The sequence below is a fragment of the Podarcis bocagei genome (assembly GCF_964188305.1).
Source record: "Podarcis bocagei genome assembly, chromosome: 9".
Taxonomy (NCBI): Eukaryota; Metazoa; Chordata; class Lepidosauria; order Squamata; family Lacertidae; genus Podarcis; species Podarcis bocagei.
In genome coordinates, this window is record NC_138134.1 from 9,253,322 (window position 1) to 9,269,725 (window position 16,404).

Genomic DNA, 16,404 nt, shown 5'->3' on the forward strand with positions numbered 1-16,404 from the left:
TGTGAACTTGGGGCAGCAGGAGACATTCAAAGGCAGGAGAATGTACAGTATATAAAATAAAACCCAGCAGACTTTTAGTAGGAATTTAGAACACAATAATGGCAATTCAAGGGGTCACTTAAAAATAGAATAAATGAAATATGGAACCCTCAGGCCTAGTCATAATGGCAAGTTCAAAGGAATGAAAGTAGAATGCAAGCATTAAGAATTCCTATCTAGCCCATGTATTCTGTCTATCACATTTTCCATGAGTTCTGCACCAATGCTTTCACCATGGCGTGGTTTTGCTTGTCTTTCTTTGGAAAAGGCCAATGAATTTGGCTTATACAACTACATTTTGGGATATTGTACAAGATGTACTATACAAAATAAGTGTTTATAAATACCTCCATAATGCTTTATTTTGGCCGTAAAGAATCCATTTAGTTTGTGACATTGTTTGCTTTGTGCACTGAGTGACTTTGTTCAAGGCTGGCAACACTTTCGGCTCCTCCAATTCGCTGCATAGTTAACTTGCCACCAGTGCTTCCCCCAGCACCATACACTGAAAACAGTTCCATACCACTTTAAACTGTCAAAGAATCCTGTGAACTATACTTTGTTAAGGATGCTGAAAGCCCTGTTTCCCGGAGAGAGCTACAGCTCCCAGTGTGGTTTAGCAGTCAATCCATTTTTGCAAAGAATTCCAGGAAGTGTAGTGTTGTTGTTTAGTCGTTTAGTCGTGTCCGACTCTCCGTGACCCCATGGACCAGAGCACGCCAGGCACTCCTGTCTTCCACTGCCTCCCGCAGTTTGGTCAAACTCATGCTGGTAGCTTCGAGAACACTATCCAACCATCTCATTCTCTGTCATCGCCTTCTCCTTGTGCCCTCCATCTTTCCCAGCACCAGGGTCTTTTCCAGGGAGTCTTCTCTTCTCATGAGGTGGCCAAAGTATTGGAGCCTCAGCTTCAGGCTCTGTCCTTCCAGTCAGCACTCAGGGCTGATTTCCTTCAGAATGGATCGGTTTGATCTTCTTGCAGTCCATGGGACTCTCAAGAGTCTCCTCCAGCACCATAATTCAAAAGCATCAATTCTTTGGCGATCAGCCTTCTTTATGGTCCAGCTTTCACTTCCATACATCACTACTGGGAAAACCATAGCTTTTACTATAAGGACCTTTGTTGGCAAAGTGATGTCTATACTTTACTGTAGTAGTGAGAGGGAAATCCCGACTGCCATCAGACACTGCCAGCATGGCCAATGGCAAAGGATTATGGGAGTTTCAGCCCAACAATATGTGGTTCCTCAACCCTGCTCTGGGGCCCATTGGAGTTGGTACGGCTGAAGGCAGGGACCTCAACAATAGATGGAGCCAGGACCAAAGATATCCTCCTCCCTGAAGAGTTCTGCATCACTGTGTCTAAGGAGGGGGAAGCCAACAGTCAGGACCATCACTTGAACCTAGTGAAAAGGCAGACTGGTGGGAGCTGGCTGAAGACAGACTGAGGTTGATGTGCCCCATTACACCAAAAGCACTCACCTCTCCTGGGTTCCAAGGAATATTGAGTATTATATAACACAGGTCTTGAAAGACCTACATTGGCTCCCAGTACATTTCCGAGCACAATTTAAACGGCCTCGGTCCAGTATATCTGAAGGAGCGTCTCCACCCCCGTCGTTCTGCCCGGACACTGAGGTCCAGCACCGAGGGCCTTCTGGCAGTTCCCTCACTGCGAGAAGCCAAGTTACAGGGAACCAGGCAGAGGGCCTTCTCGGTAGTGGCACCCGCCCTGTGGAACGCCCTCCCACCAGATGTCAAAGAGAACAACAACTACCAGACTTTTAGAAGACAACTGAAGGCAGCCCTGTTTAGGGAAGCTTTTAATGTTTGATGTATTACAGTATTTTAATATTTTTTGGAAGCCACCCAGAGTGGGTGGGGAAGCCCAGCCAGATGGGCGGAGTATAAATAATAAATAATAATAATAATAATAATAATAATAATAATAATAATAATAATTATTATTATTATTATTATTATTATTATTATCTGTTAAGGTTGCATCCTGCTTTTCCATCAAATGGTCTCCCAGTGTCTAACAAAAATAAAACACAATAAAATGCAATAAAACAACAATAAGATATAAGTAAAAAACAAAGTACCAGAAATGTCTGTCTGAAAACCACTGAATTTACCACTGACTTACTCCTTGGTTAGCGTGTATAGGATTGCAGCCTAAATTCTGCTAACGATCATGGAACATCTTGACTTCTAAACCCATAATGACATTTTCTACTTAACTCAAGGTTTTTTTATTGTTTTTTTTTTAACTTCAAACAGATTTATTAACAAAATTTGAAGAGCCTAATCATTTTCAAAGTAAAAATGTTGCCTCTGGGAGTCAAATGCTTTTCTGTTCTAAGCCAGACCTGTCTTGTGTGTGTTCCAGATACCATAACTCTTGACATTCTGGTGGGAATTCTTTCGCAACATGCCGTTTTTATTATAGTTAGGACTCACTGGATCAAATGTTGATGCAAACCCTCATCCTAAAAATAATAATTAAGAATGGATATTTTTTTAAGGGGGAAAAAACATTTATTTTATTTTACTGGAAGCATTTGTTTTTCATTTTGAACGTTTCAGGTTTCACATTGTTCTTTTTCGTAAGTCCCAGCCACCCACCCCTTTCTTTGATCATGGCAGCTTCCATGTTGCGTTCTGTGACTGGGCTTCCCTGGTGCTGAGTGCCAGGATGATGGGGGAAGCATGTACTTATAGAATGATAGGAGGTGGCCCTTGAGGCTGGAGGAAATTAAACATGTCGAATACGGTACTTTGACCTGGTTCCTGTACATTAATTCGGAAAGTCTGTATTCTCTGCAGCAATTGCTGGACACACACACCCCTCCTCCATTCAGCCATCATGTGTGATGCAGCCACTCCACAAAGAAACACAATCGGTGTGCTTCTTCAGCACCACCCCTCAAAACAGGAGGAGAACATGTAAATTTGTCATCCATATGATCAGACATCCACATGGAAAACATGTGGTTTTCTGTATGGTGAAGAGAAGGGAGCCCGACTACTCCTGAATCGCCATCATTGTTATCTTTGATAGTGTCACCTTCCACACATATATCTCAAGATGTGGGCAACAAAGATCTATTTTATATCATTTGTTTATACTCTCAGATTCAGGCCTGGTCTTCATTTGTGCTGAAGCGAACCCTCCTCATGAGTAAAGGCCTGTTTATGAGTAAATACTTTCTCGCAAGAGACCAGGAAGTACAGTAGACGTGGCATATAAAAGGCTTCAGAAGTAAGCAAGCAGAGACATAAGATATTGTGGGTCCTTGTGGTCATGAGGAGAAGGACCTGAGTCTTAATAATCTCTTTTCCTTTGCCTGAGGCCAAAGGGTCTCCAGACTTGCCTGCTGAAGGAAAGGGCTACCAAATATCATAGAAGTACTGCCCTCATTATCTTGTTCTAAAGAACGTTATGCCATAATGTGACAGCAATAGCTATATTCATATACAGTGGTACCTTGGTTCTCAAACTTAATCCGTTCTGGAAGTCCGTTCCAAAACTAAAGCGTTCCAAAACCAAGGCGTGCTTTCCCATGGAAAGTAATGCAAAATGGATTAATCTGTTCCAGACTTTGAAAAGCAACCCCTAAAACAGCAATTTAACATGATTTTTACTATCTAATGAGACCATTGATCCATAAAATGAAAGCAATAAACAATGTACTGCAGTCACACAATCAATCAATCAATCAATCAATCAATCAGTAGCTGAACTGGGATCCACACAGTCACACAAAAAAAGAGCCGCAAAAACAAAAATGCAGAATAAATAGCAAAAACTGACAGACTTCAGCATAACACTAAAAATGGAAGGGTGGCACTCAAATTGGAAGTGCAACACTCAAAACGGAGCACATTTGGCTTCTGAAAAAAGTTCTCAAACCGGAACACTTCTGAGTTTGCAGTGTTTGGGTTCCAAGTTGTTTGAGTACCAAAGCGTTTGAGAATTCAGGTATCACTGTACAGTGTACAGCGTAACCATTGCTGTTTTTCTAGAAAAAGAGGAGCTGGATCTCAACTTGAACACCTCCCTTGTTCTCTTATAATGGCAATGAAGTCCACCTGAGAGGTGCCAGAACTGAGTTCCGGCAAGTTCCGGCTGAAAAAAAGTCCTGAGCGTAGCTAATATGCCTATTTCCATGCTAAGATTCAAGCTGAAAGCATAGCATATAATTGTAGGAACATTTTTGCCTTCCTGTATCAAATCATAAACATGAACAAACCACAGTGTGCCATCCCTCTTATTTGAATTTTCTGGTCAGTGCACTGGACATGGTCTTTGGTTTGCCCTTTTGCAGTGTTCATAACTTCCAGGGTTTTGAGTCAGGTCCATCTCTGTCTCCGACCAAAATGCTTAGGATTTTCCATGACCTTTTTTCCCCTTTCCTTTTGAAGTCTGCCAAAGTCCACGGTTTCAAAATGACTATAAACAAACCGATCGAAACCAGATATGTCAAAACAGAATAGCCTCGCCGGTTCCCACACAGAGAAACATCAGGAGTGCCAAGTGTGAGGAGTGTCTGTCAAAATGAGGAATTAGGGAGTAGATGATCTCTAAGAAACACTGGTTCCAAGAATAATGGGGGGAAACACAAAACTAAAAGCAAGTTTTGGTGTGTGAGGGGGGTCTATGATGAGCCAGTCACAAAGTATACAGGAGCCGTGTCTGAAAACAATATTGGAGCAGTTCCTAACAGTTGCATGGAGCTATTTTTCATAACTTTTCTGTGCCTCCATTGGAGCACAGAATCCCTATCTCTTATCAGCATGGATCTTGTAATGTATCTCACACAGAGAGTAAGAGGGGGTATGGAAGAAGAATGTGGTCCTTATCTCAACTGGTGATAGAAAAACCAATAAATCTCACGGCAAAAGCTGTGAGTGAATTATGAGGGCTTCACCCTTTTATTTGTACAGTGGTTTTCCCCCTTCTTTTTGCAAGAATGATGGTGTTGATTTAAAGCATGTATGTGGAAGGAGAAAAGGCAGCAGGGAGAGACAAAAATAGGGACAGCGACTCTGTTTATCTTTGGTACAGTTTTATTTTTAATTTTCCCTTTTCGGAAGAGGGGGGCAGGGGAACCACTTCAGCATTTGAGGAAATTAAAATAGCAGATTCCAACAGATAGGCATCCCATATCTCTGTGTTACAAGACATGCTTTGTATGATGAAGGTCACAGGTTCTGCCGCTGGCATCTCATTTAAGGTCAGTTTCTGAGCTGGTAAAGACCATTACTTGAGAGACCATCTAATAGTGCAGAAAGTATAGTCCTAAATTTCGCCAGTATATTGGCATCCATGTTCATTTGAAAGGAAATCAATGCCCACATAGACATCAAAATGGGGCCAAAAAGGTGATAGGCTAGTCAGCTAGTTGGATTGGGACGACTGGTTTGAGAAAGCCACTTCCGAGCTGGAGAGGAGGTGGGGTTACGGGCTTCATGCCCTCCCCACACACGAGGGGGCTGGCTCTCAGCCCATGTGATACTGGGGGAATCCTCGGCCACGTCATCCTCCTGGACAGCCAATCGGCTGGCCCAGGGGGCATGGCCTGCCCTATTTAGGGCCGGTGCAGCCGAGGACCGCCCTCTTTCCACACTCCAGCTGATTGGGTTTTCCCACCCACCCACCCACCCACCCGTTAGGTCAGGCTCGCTGACATTGCTATGGACTTCGGTTGGTTGCTATTAAGGGGCCTGGTAGGAATTTTTTCCACTTGGCAAATTGGCACCAGCCATTTGGTTTTTCGCCTACCTCGTAGCAACCGTCACAACTTCCTCGGCATTGGTGGTTAGGCATTGGTAGGGGTATTGTCATGCAGATGAAAAGGGGGGGGAGGAAGCGCCATCACCTTCCCCCCAAAGCGAAGGGTAGTCCAGTAAAGGATTTTGGGGGGCGTCGCCTTGTCCTAAGCCTATGGAGGTGTGGGCCTACGGCACGCCCTGAGCGGTGACCCCGGGGGAGCTCCTAGTTGACATGCATCAGCAGGACTCCCCCTACTGGCGGTTAACCCTTGCCGGTCTTCAAGCAAGCGGGCTGAAGCTGGTTAGTTGATAGGATCAATGCCTAAGCCAATACTGCTCAATTCCTGTAATCAATAAAGTTGTGGCCTAATTTGACCCATTAACCTAAAATTCTTGTGTCTCGTGTCTTTATTTCTTTATTTCTCGCCACGCAACAGCCATATTTTTCAGGCCTATTTTGCAACATATCCAAGCTGGCCATCCCTTTCCATCTTCCCCAGTTGCAGAACTGAGACTGATGTGGTAAAACCGAAGGAATGCTGAAGAAACGATGGTGCTGTTAGACAAAATCCTTTTGTTTTAAATAAATGCAATTTTTTTCCCATAAAGAAATCAGACACCTTGTTGGTGTTTTTCTTATAGTAAACACAGGGTCACTGAAAGGAAACAGGCTAGATGAAAGATCACCGTGGTTGTAAATTACTTCCATCTGCAAACACTGTAAATCGTGTAGACATAAAAAGGGAAGTTATGGTAAGAGCTCCAGAGTGTCGTGTCTTTGGATTCAAAAACGTTCATCTTCCAAGGACTTTATTCTGCTGCCAAGATTAAGAAACACGAAGTCATGACTCAGGAACTGGACCATGTCAAAGGAATTGTACCATGGAAATACGCTTCTTCCTCTCCATTATCTTTTTCATCTTATGAAGAAACTGTTTCAGGAATCTTGAAAAATCCAATATGATTTCTTTCAGATTTTGCTTGCTCAAGGAACTATTGGAAACTGCGTCTAAGGCAAACTGGGGTGTTGTCATAGAGATCTGATGAAGGCACACAGGGTCTCAAAGTGGTTTTCTGGCAACCAAACCAACACACCTTCTTTACCCTAGTGCCATCCATCATGACAGCTTGCCGAAAGCTGATTGGAGTTTGCCATTTGCAAAGGCGTTTCAGAGGGAGCCTTCAGTGTGAATATGCTCAATTACAAGGTAGTCAAGAAGTTTGATTATAATTTATTTAGGCTTGAATCGAGACATTGGTTTCCTGTTTTACTCTGAAGGTTGCTTAACATACCCAAAATGGGATGATTGCATTGTGATTACCAATTACAGCTGTTGTGAATAATTGCTGTGCAAGGCAACTGGGGTGGTGTCACAGAGACAAGGCAAGGAAGTCCAGGCTGGTACACCAGAGAAGCCCAAATTGGATCTGTCACTGTGTGATGGCCTGGGATTCGGACTCAGAGGCTGAACCTGAGGAATCCCAGCCTGCACAGGACTCCCCGCCTCCAGAACCAGCTGAGCCGGGGCTGGGGCATGAGCCTGAAGGGTCCTCACCTGCGCTGGGTCCTCAGGTGCAGCCATCAGCTGAGTCTGCTCTGGCTCCTGAGGTGATGGAGGACCCATTGCCTGCAGGTGCTCCACTCTCAGCCACGTCAGGGGAAGGTGAGGTTGCCTCTGGGTCCAGTAACCCTCCAGCCTCTCCTGAGATGCAGAGGCTCAGGGCAGAGAGGCGGAGGGAACTAAGTTCCTGCAGGAGAAGTGCTCGCCTCCAGGCCAGGAGAGGCGAGTCACCTGTGGACCGGGGCCGCCCTATGCCTCGGGGCAGATAAAAGCCAGTCAGCCCCAGTCCCAGGTTGCGGAAGCAACATTGTTGGTTGCCAGTTCCTGCCTTGCTCTTCTGCCAGAGTTCCTGACCCCACCCGACTCCCCGCCTTGGACCCAGCTACAGCTTTGACGGACAGCCTCCATACCTCACCATCGACCTCGGACTGGACTTGGACCTTGCCTCTCGGTTAGCCCTTTGGACCAGCACACACTGGCAATTGGACTAATTTTGGATTCAACAGATTCTTGCCTGGCCCAGCTCTGTCCCTTCTCCTCATCTCTGAAACACCCAGGGGCGTAGCTAGTTGCTCCAGCACCTAGAGCGGCAGGGGCGGGGCGATCTGCCCACAGGGGCGCCGCGGCCAGCTGCCCACAGAGTCCGCCTAGTGGACGCAAGCCCCACGCTGCCATTTCGGGGAGCGCAGGGTCCCAAGCCACTGTGTCACTCCCAGGAGAGACGCATGGCTCGGGCACACTGCAGGCCAGGCCCCATGTTAAGTGCTGCCCCCCGCGGTGCGCCATTTTGTCACCCACCTCAGGGATGACACCGGGGTGGACCATACCGCCCACCCCACCCCTTCCTACACCCCTGGGGATACCACTGGCATGAGCCTCTGGCCACCCAACTCCCCATGGCTGCAGTGGGCATAGTCAGTAGCTCTGCAATGGTGGAGCCTCCACCCTGGCACAGTGACTGGCAGAGGGGCACCTCCACCTCATCCAACCCCCCCCCCATCAGCATGGTTGGATCCATGGTTGGATGTCCTGCTAAGGTACTTCTTTTCCTGCTTATTTGGGAATATTAAATTATTTTATGCATAGCGCTGCACACTACAGAATGGCACAGAGCAATGACCTGAAAAACTGACTTTTTCCACCACTCCCCATGCACCTTTCCCTCTGCCATTCATGAAGGATCACCCAACTGCTTCAAATGTCTCGCACAGACATATCTTTGTGCTCAGACTTTCCCTGGCCTGCGATATTAGGCTATGTTTTCATCTGTTTTTTATAATACTGCTTCAACGGTTTTATGTTGCATTTTTATGTTGCACTTAGAGATACTTCAAATGTCAAGTGCTCTCACAATGCTTTCAAATAAAATAATACCTAAAAATATATATTTAGTTCACGTGTGTGTGTGTGTGTGTGTGTGTGTGTGTGTATTTTGTTGTTGTTTAGACGTTGTCCTACTCTTCGTGACCCCATGGACCAGATCACTGCCTTGCCATGGCGAAGGGGCTTGAATAACTCAGAGAAGCTATGAGCTATGCCGTGCAGGGCCACCCAAGATGGACAGGTCATAGTGGAGAGTTTTGACCAAACGTGATCCACCTGGAGGAGGAACCGGCAAGCCACTCCAGTATCCCTGCCAAGAAAACTCCATGGACAAAGGCAACAGGCATATATATCTTATATAATATTAACTGGTTATGCACACTTTCTTTCCAAAATACCAGACAGTCTTCTTAGTATCAGACCATATTCTTGGTGGGTGGGGTGGGGATGAAAAGATGTAAGCTGTGTATATTTCATATATTCCATATTCTAACTCTCATGTGTTACATACAAGGATGAGAAACAGAGAATCAAAAAGATCCATAGTAAAAAAGAAAAAAGGAGAAAGAGTGATTCATATACTTCTTTAATGTAACATCTGTCTCCACTTTCCTAGTAAGAAGTTTCAGGACAAGCTTTTACTGGATAAATATCTTTCTGAAGTGAGAGTACTGGAGACGGATGGTGTTTATGGGAGATCCGGGTGTGGTGGTGTTTTGTTTGTTTTTTTACAAACAGGCAAGCTGAGCAGGACAGAACAGACAAGCATCCAGGTGGTCGCAAGTAAACATGAAACAGCATCAGTTCCCCCCCAAAGCCACAGAACACCCTTGCTGCTTCCCAGGTCTGTTTCTTACCACCCAGTCGCGAAAGCCAGGCATCTTTTGCTTTCTCTTCCCAGATCTGGGCTGAGAAGTTGTCTCTCATAACCCACACCAGAGCAAACGGAGCTCAAAACAAATGTCAGTGGTTTGGAGTAGCCACCAGGAGGGATGGGGAAGAAATGAAATTCAGTACGCACTTAAAGGCATAGCTACCTAATCTGCATTCTCTGAAACAATATGTTGACCAAAACACAGGCACCCTTCATGATTGGCGCTTCTCTGAATTTTGCAATGCAGTTTTCAAGCCAAGTAGAGTGGTGCCCCGCAAGACGAATGCCTCGCAAGACAGAAAACTCGCTAGACAAAAGAGTTTTCCATTTTGGAGGTGCTTCGCAAAACCAATTTCCTATGGGCTTGCTTCGCAAGACGACAATGTCTTGCGAGTTCCTGCTGGTTTTTTCCCCTCCCCCTTTTTTATAAGCCGCTAAGCCGCTTATCAGCTGATCCGATCAGCAGATAAGCTGCTAATAGCCGCTAATAGTGCTAATCCGCTAATCCGTCAATGGGCTTGCTTCGCAAGACGAAAAAACTGCTAGATGAAGAGAATCACAGAACGGATTCTTTTCGTCTTGCGAGGCACCACTGTAATGTGTACAAAAATGGATATTCGAGCATAAAGCATACTTTTAAATACATCCGTTAGTGAAAATAATTGAGCGCCTCCCCCCTCCCTCTTACAGATCTCCTGGCTATTCCAGTCCACTGAAACATTTGTTCAAACTTCTTATAACTTATTTATTTTGTGTTACACCTGTAGCAGGGGTCATCATAATCTTTTCAGTGATCATGGCCTCTTAATCCAGCGCTGACTCCCCCCCCAAAAAAAATCCTGGCTACCGTAGTTCATTATGGGTACTGGGTGCTGTTAGAAGACCCCATATTTACCCCACAGAGCTGCAATTCCCAGAGCTCCCTGGGAAGAGTGATTGCTTGCTAAATCACCCTGGGAATTGTAGTTCTGTGAGGGGAATAGTGCAGATGGGGCTAAAATGAGTGGGAGCCAGGTGCTCTTTATGGATGACCAGTTTGTACAATTCTTCCACCTTGAAAAAGAGGGAATGCATTGATTAAATGGGCACAAGACGTAGGTCATAATATAATGTTTGAAGATTGGGAAAGATTGTGGAAAACTGATTTAAAATTTACAGATTGCTCTTTGCTGAAAGAAAACTATATGAAAATGATGTATAGATGGCATATAACACCAGTGCAGATAGGAAGAATGTATAAAACCGGTTCAAATATATGTTGGAAATGTAAGGAAAAAGAAGGGACCTTTTACCATATGTGGTGGGATTGTAGTAAAATCAAAAAATTTGGGGAAATGATATACAATGAGTTGAAGAAAATGTTCCAATTAACATTTGTAAAAAAAGCCTGAAGCATTTCTGTTAGGGATTGTAGGAAAAGACCTGCCAAGGAAGTTGAAGAACATATTCATGTACGCGACAACGGCGACAAGAGTTTTAATAGCACAAGGACGGAAGAAGGAAGAAATCCTGACAAAAGAATTATGGCAAGAGAAACTGATGGATTATGTGGAATTGGCAAAATTGACACACAAACTGTGTGATAGGGACAACTGTGACTTTAAAGAAGAGTGGGAACCTTTTACAAAGTACTTAAAGAAACAACAAAATGAACTGGACTTCTTGGAAGGTTTTGAATAAACATACACAAATTTATTATTGGTAACATATAGACAGATAAATTAAGGATCTTCACAATTTTATAATATACAGAGAATAGCATGTGCTGAAAAAACAGAGAGAGGAGCTGAGGGAAGTCTGGGGTGGGGGTGGGAGGGTGGAGTATTGATAAAATGTTATGTTGAAATTCTTAATAAAAAATATTCAAAAAAAGAAACAGAGGGAATGTTTGTATGAATCAGACCTAGGCACACAAGAAGTAGTGCTACCAGGATAGCACCTGGGGGCAGAGTTTTAGGGCCCCACCCAGTAGAAAGAGGAGGAAGCCCCCCCCCAAAGCAATACACATTGCAAAGTAAACAGGGAAGGCCATCGGACAAATAAGCCCATGATCTAAAACTACCAAACTGCACCCATATCATGTTTTATCAGGGGTGGGGGGCCGCGGGCCTCCAGGTATTATTGAACCCCAACTTTCACCAGCTCCAGCCAGTTATGGCCAATGGTCAGGGATGAGAGTTGTAGTCCAAGCAACATCTGGGGGAGCAAAGGTTGCCCATACCTGCCTTACATTATCTGCATAGAGAATTTCCATACCTCACTACTGAGAAAACCATAGCTTTAACTATACGGACCTTTGTTGGCAAGGTGATGTCTCTGTTTTTTAAGATGCTGTCTAGGTTTGTCATTGCTTTTCTCCAAAGAAACAGGCGTCTTTTAATTTTGTGACTGCTGTCACCATCAGCAGTGATCATGGAGCCCAAGAAAGTAAAATCTCTCACTGCCTCCATTTCTTCCCCTTCTATTTGCCAGGAGGTGATGGGACCAGTGGCCATGATCTTTGTTTTTTTAATGTTGAGCTTCAAACCATATTTTGCGTTCTCCTCTTTCACCCTCATTAAAAGGTTCTTTAATTCCTCCTCACTTTCTGCCATCAAGGTTGTGTCATCTGCATATCTGAGGTTGTTGATATATCTTCTGACAATCTTAATTCCGCTTTGGGATTCATCCAGCCCAGCCTTTCAGATTCTTACTACCAAGGAAAAGGTGACAGAACCAGGCCTCCCACACAGAGTTGGAAGAAACCCTGATAATCATCTATGGGGGGCCACTAGGGGCGCATTGGAAGATGGCCGACAGTACCATCTCTCCGGCTCACACAAGGTAATTAAGAGGCTGATATGGGAGTATGCAGCCTCCCTTGTTGCCCCAAGGAAATGGGGAACACTGCCTTGCCTGCTGTGGCCATAAATCACACCCGGATTCGAAAGAAGGTGGTGAGGGCACTAGGCACAAAGCCCTTGTGTGGGTCCGGCTCTCCCGGACGCTGTCTCTGATTGCACACTAGCTGCATCAGCTCAAAATAAACAATTAGAGAGAGAAGCAAATGCACATACTTCAAGTGAAGATCGGGAGTAAAGACTGCTAATTAAAGGGATCTCTGTGAAGTGGAAGCGACAGGCTGGATTTAACAATAAATCAAGAAGAAAAGTCATCAAAGGATTGGTATGTAGTGGAACTGAAAAGGGGAGGGGGGAAAACTTTTCTTTTTTTTGTCTTATGTGAGTACCTAATAACCCCCCCCCCAAGAAAAGAATCGTTGCAATTACTGATCACAAGCAGGAGGATTAAGAAATGTGTGGAAATAAATTACTAATCAAAGACATGGCTGGTGGGAAGATTGGGAAGGAATGAAAGTTCTGTGTGACGCAGCAATAAAAAGAGATTTGTTACGGCAGGCCTGCCTACAGGACGACGAGGGGGAGGAGGACCATGGCTTGTTACTATATCGGAATGTGAGTTGGACCTGGCAGAGCCCCCTGAGAAAATTGGTGAGAGACTGGCAGGCCTGTGGAAATCAACGGACAGACTGTGGGAATGTTTTGTACGGAGGTGCGGAAATGGCGTCTGTTTTTTGTTTTTTGACATGGCTCTTGGAGAAGTGTAAAATCCACACAGGATATAACAACGTTTGTTTTCAACACGCTTGTGGAGACTATCAGAGATCACAAAGAAAGGAATATATGATAACAACAAGAAGATGAGGAAAACAACAAAGAGAAGGTACATTAAAGCAGCAGCAAGAGAGATGTTTGGATCCCTTTCGAAGCACGAAGTATGGGTACCCCCAACAAAAATTTAAAAATTTGGCTGTGTAATTTGGAACTAATGTGATTTGGAATTAATGTGATGTGATTGGCCTGTTAATAAAAATTATTATTATTTTTTAAAAGAGAATCATCTATGTAGTCCAACGCCCTGCAATGCAGGAATATGCAAGTGTCCCTTATGGGGATCAAACCTACAACCTTGGAGTTATCAGCACCAGGGCATCTGACCAGCTGAGCTATGATGTCCTTTCTCCTGGCCACCTAGTTATTACATATCTATCAGGAGAAGACTATCAACAGGGACAGAGATATTCTCCATCCCACTGCAGTATAACCCTGCCTCACCCCAGAATAGGCCTCTGTTATAATTTAATGGGGTTGCTAAAATTGCAACTGTCTAACATCTGTCGTCTGTGCAGGCACTGAGTCTTGGTTTCTAAACTGCCCCTGATTGAGTGACTTGAGTTTCCATGATCAGTCAATATTTAATCAGCTTTCCTCATTTGAGATTCTGTACAGTGCTGACCTCTGATTGCTAGCCCTTCTCTGTTTCTTATACACTGCTGCTATATTATTCCTCGCCTTTCAGGCCATTTTGTTTTCTTGTCATATATTTATTCCAGCACATTTAATGTATTTTCAACCTTGGTTAATTTGGGCAGAAGGGATATCTGGTTATGGTTAATTTGATTAATCTGCTCGTGCAGATTCCTATTAACTTTGACTGAGGAGGATGGCAACTGTGGGTCACGGTTTGCAATAGGAGAGGCCAAAATGTTTTGCATCTTCCAGCAGGCCTTTCAGCAATTAAGGTGCAAGCTGTACAACCTGGTCCCATGCATATTGACAATCAATTTACCCATGTTTTACCACTATGCTCAATGGGGCTTAATTCCAAGTAAATCTGCATAGGACTGAACATTTAATTGGTAGGTTGCTTCAGCGTAATCGGTAAAAGCATATTTTAATCACTGAGGCTACAAGGTAAGATATTGGAGGCTGTTGAGTGACAGCTTTGTTACTGTACAAAGAAATGAAAATAAAATATTAAAACTGGCCTTTCCTCCTGTTAATGAGTAGTAAATTTCATTTATTAATGTCTAAGTGATCAAGGAAATCCTTTCATATTTTAAAAAGGCAACTGCATTTAGGTTTTGATAATATGCAAATTATGGGCTAGTCGATCAATTAATTCAAAGGCAGATGATGAATCAATTAGAAGCTTTTAACTGATTGAGAGCTCTAATTACATTTTTCCAGAGCAGGCTCAGGCTGCTAATACATACAAAAGAGGGGATTTTCCTTTCCTTCTTTTTAATTGCCTGCAGATCTAAAATAAAAATACTGCATTCTAGTAAAGGAATAGCTGTTCTGTTTGCCTTTCAACTGAAGCTTTGTCTCTATACAGTGAAAGAACAAAAAAAAAAGTCTGTTTATACATGTGGCTCCTTCCATTTGTTGCTCCAAGAGGGCTGCACACACAAGCATTTAGTTTTCAGAGGATATTTTTTAGCAGAAGGAACACAACTGAAATTGCTGTGGATAATGATGATAGGTGGAATTTCTCTTTGGCACTTGTCCATGCAGACTGAAGATATTAACAGGAGGGCCATCAAGAGAAATTGCCAGGTTCCCCCTGCCCCCCACCACCTTCAGCAATACCAACATCATTGTTTTAGAGTGGCCTGGCTCCATGTTTAAGTATTTGCTTCCAACAAAAAGGACCCCCAGGAGTTTGCTTTGATTCTGACTTTGATGGGAAATCTCCAGGCCTCCCAAGAAGACAGTGGAAGACAGCAACAAGGCAAAACTCTAGAATGCATCAGAACTCATTTCCACTTGCCCAAAGCTAGTCAGAAAAGAGGATTTCACTACAGGAAAGTGCCACCACGAGGCATTCAACATCGCGATGGGATGATAGTGTCTCACCTACTGTTTTACCCAGGGAAGAAATACAACGCTTAAAGGATGTTCTTTGTTGCTAAAATCCAGAAGTGTCTGTGGTTCATGGGTGTCATAGAATTCAGTGCTGGGAATGGTGTCAACACTCCTCATATAGCCAGGCTGCCCAAGCATTTAGGGTATGGTTCCCGAGCCTTTATAGGGCCCGAAATGGGAAGTAGATGTGCCAAGCATCCTGAGTGCCTCAGGATGAAGTCTAATATGTAAGAGAAGCAAAATCGCAGCTACTAAGCTTGAATCATACATATGACTGACACTCTTCTTTGGAAATTAAACCCATGTCCAGACTTTAACATTAAAAAAACTTTACTTGCAGAAACGTACAGATGAATTGGAACATAATATATACAGTCACATGCTTGTCGAAGCATGGGCTAGCAGTCTCTTATTCTAACTTCCAAACAACTGTATTTTCCTCCCTTTCCAGAGCTCATCATTCAGCCTTCTGTATCCCAGTTAGGCCATGCCTTGCAGCTCCTATGAGAGATTTCTACTCTTATCTTCTCCTGCAGCTTGGCTATGTCTTTTTTTCAAGCAGAGAAGAAGCACTCCAACACTCTATTCAACTTAGCGGTGCTCACAGTGGATTCTAAAACACAGCCATCTTCTTGCTTCACATAAAATGGAGTGTCTCCTTCACTAGATACTTCTCATGTGACCAACGTTAGCAAATCACATGGGAGAGACTCTCTAGAGTTCAGTTACCAACCAACCAAATTTAAGCACATGAGAATGCATACAAGCATTTACAATTTCAGTGAATTGAATTACTATACTTAACATAATGAACATGGAATGGAGTGAACAATAAAATGCTGTCAAGCTAAGCAAAAAATACAATGTTGGCAAGATCCCTTCTCCTCTCCACTACCTATTCTCTGGCCCTCGTTCTCTGGGTCCAACCTGCTTGGTGAAGAGTGGGAGGAAGAGACGAGGAGATACTGCTGCTCCTTCTTCTTATTCCTGTCACTGCTCACACACTGAGTAGAAAGGTGATCAGGCTGTGACACCACAGAGAAGAAACAGCAACGTCATGGCCTTGGCAGACACTCAGTGGTGCAGGCCTCTGACACCACCCTGAGAAAATAAGCTAGCC

General features: G+C 44.0%; 1 long non-coding RNA gene across 1 annotated transcript in view; it reads right to left on the minus strand.

Annotated features, from left to right (window-relative positions):
- LOC308594669 overlaps positions 1 to 16,404 on the minus strand; it is a 99,703-nt gene that overhangs the window by 66,402 nt on the left and 16,897 nt on the right. Inside the window, exon 2 of the long non-coding RNA XR_014011544.1 lies at positions 8,848 to 9,055. This is a non-coding gene — a long non-coding RNA (uncharacterized lncRNA). The remainder of the gene's footprint in view (positions 1 to 8,847; positions 9,056 to 16,404) is intronic.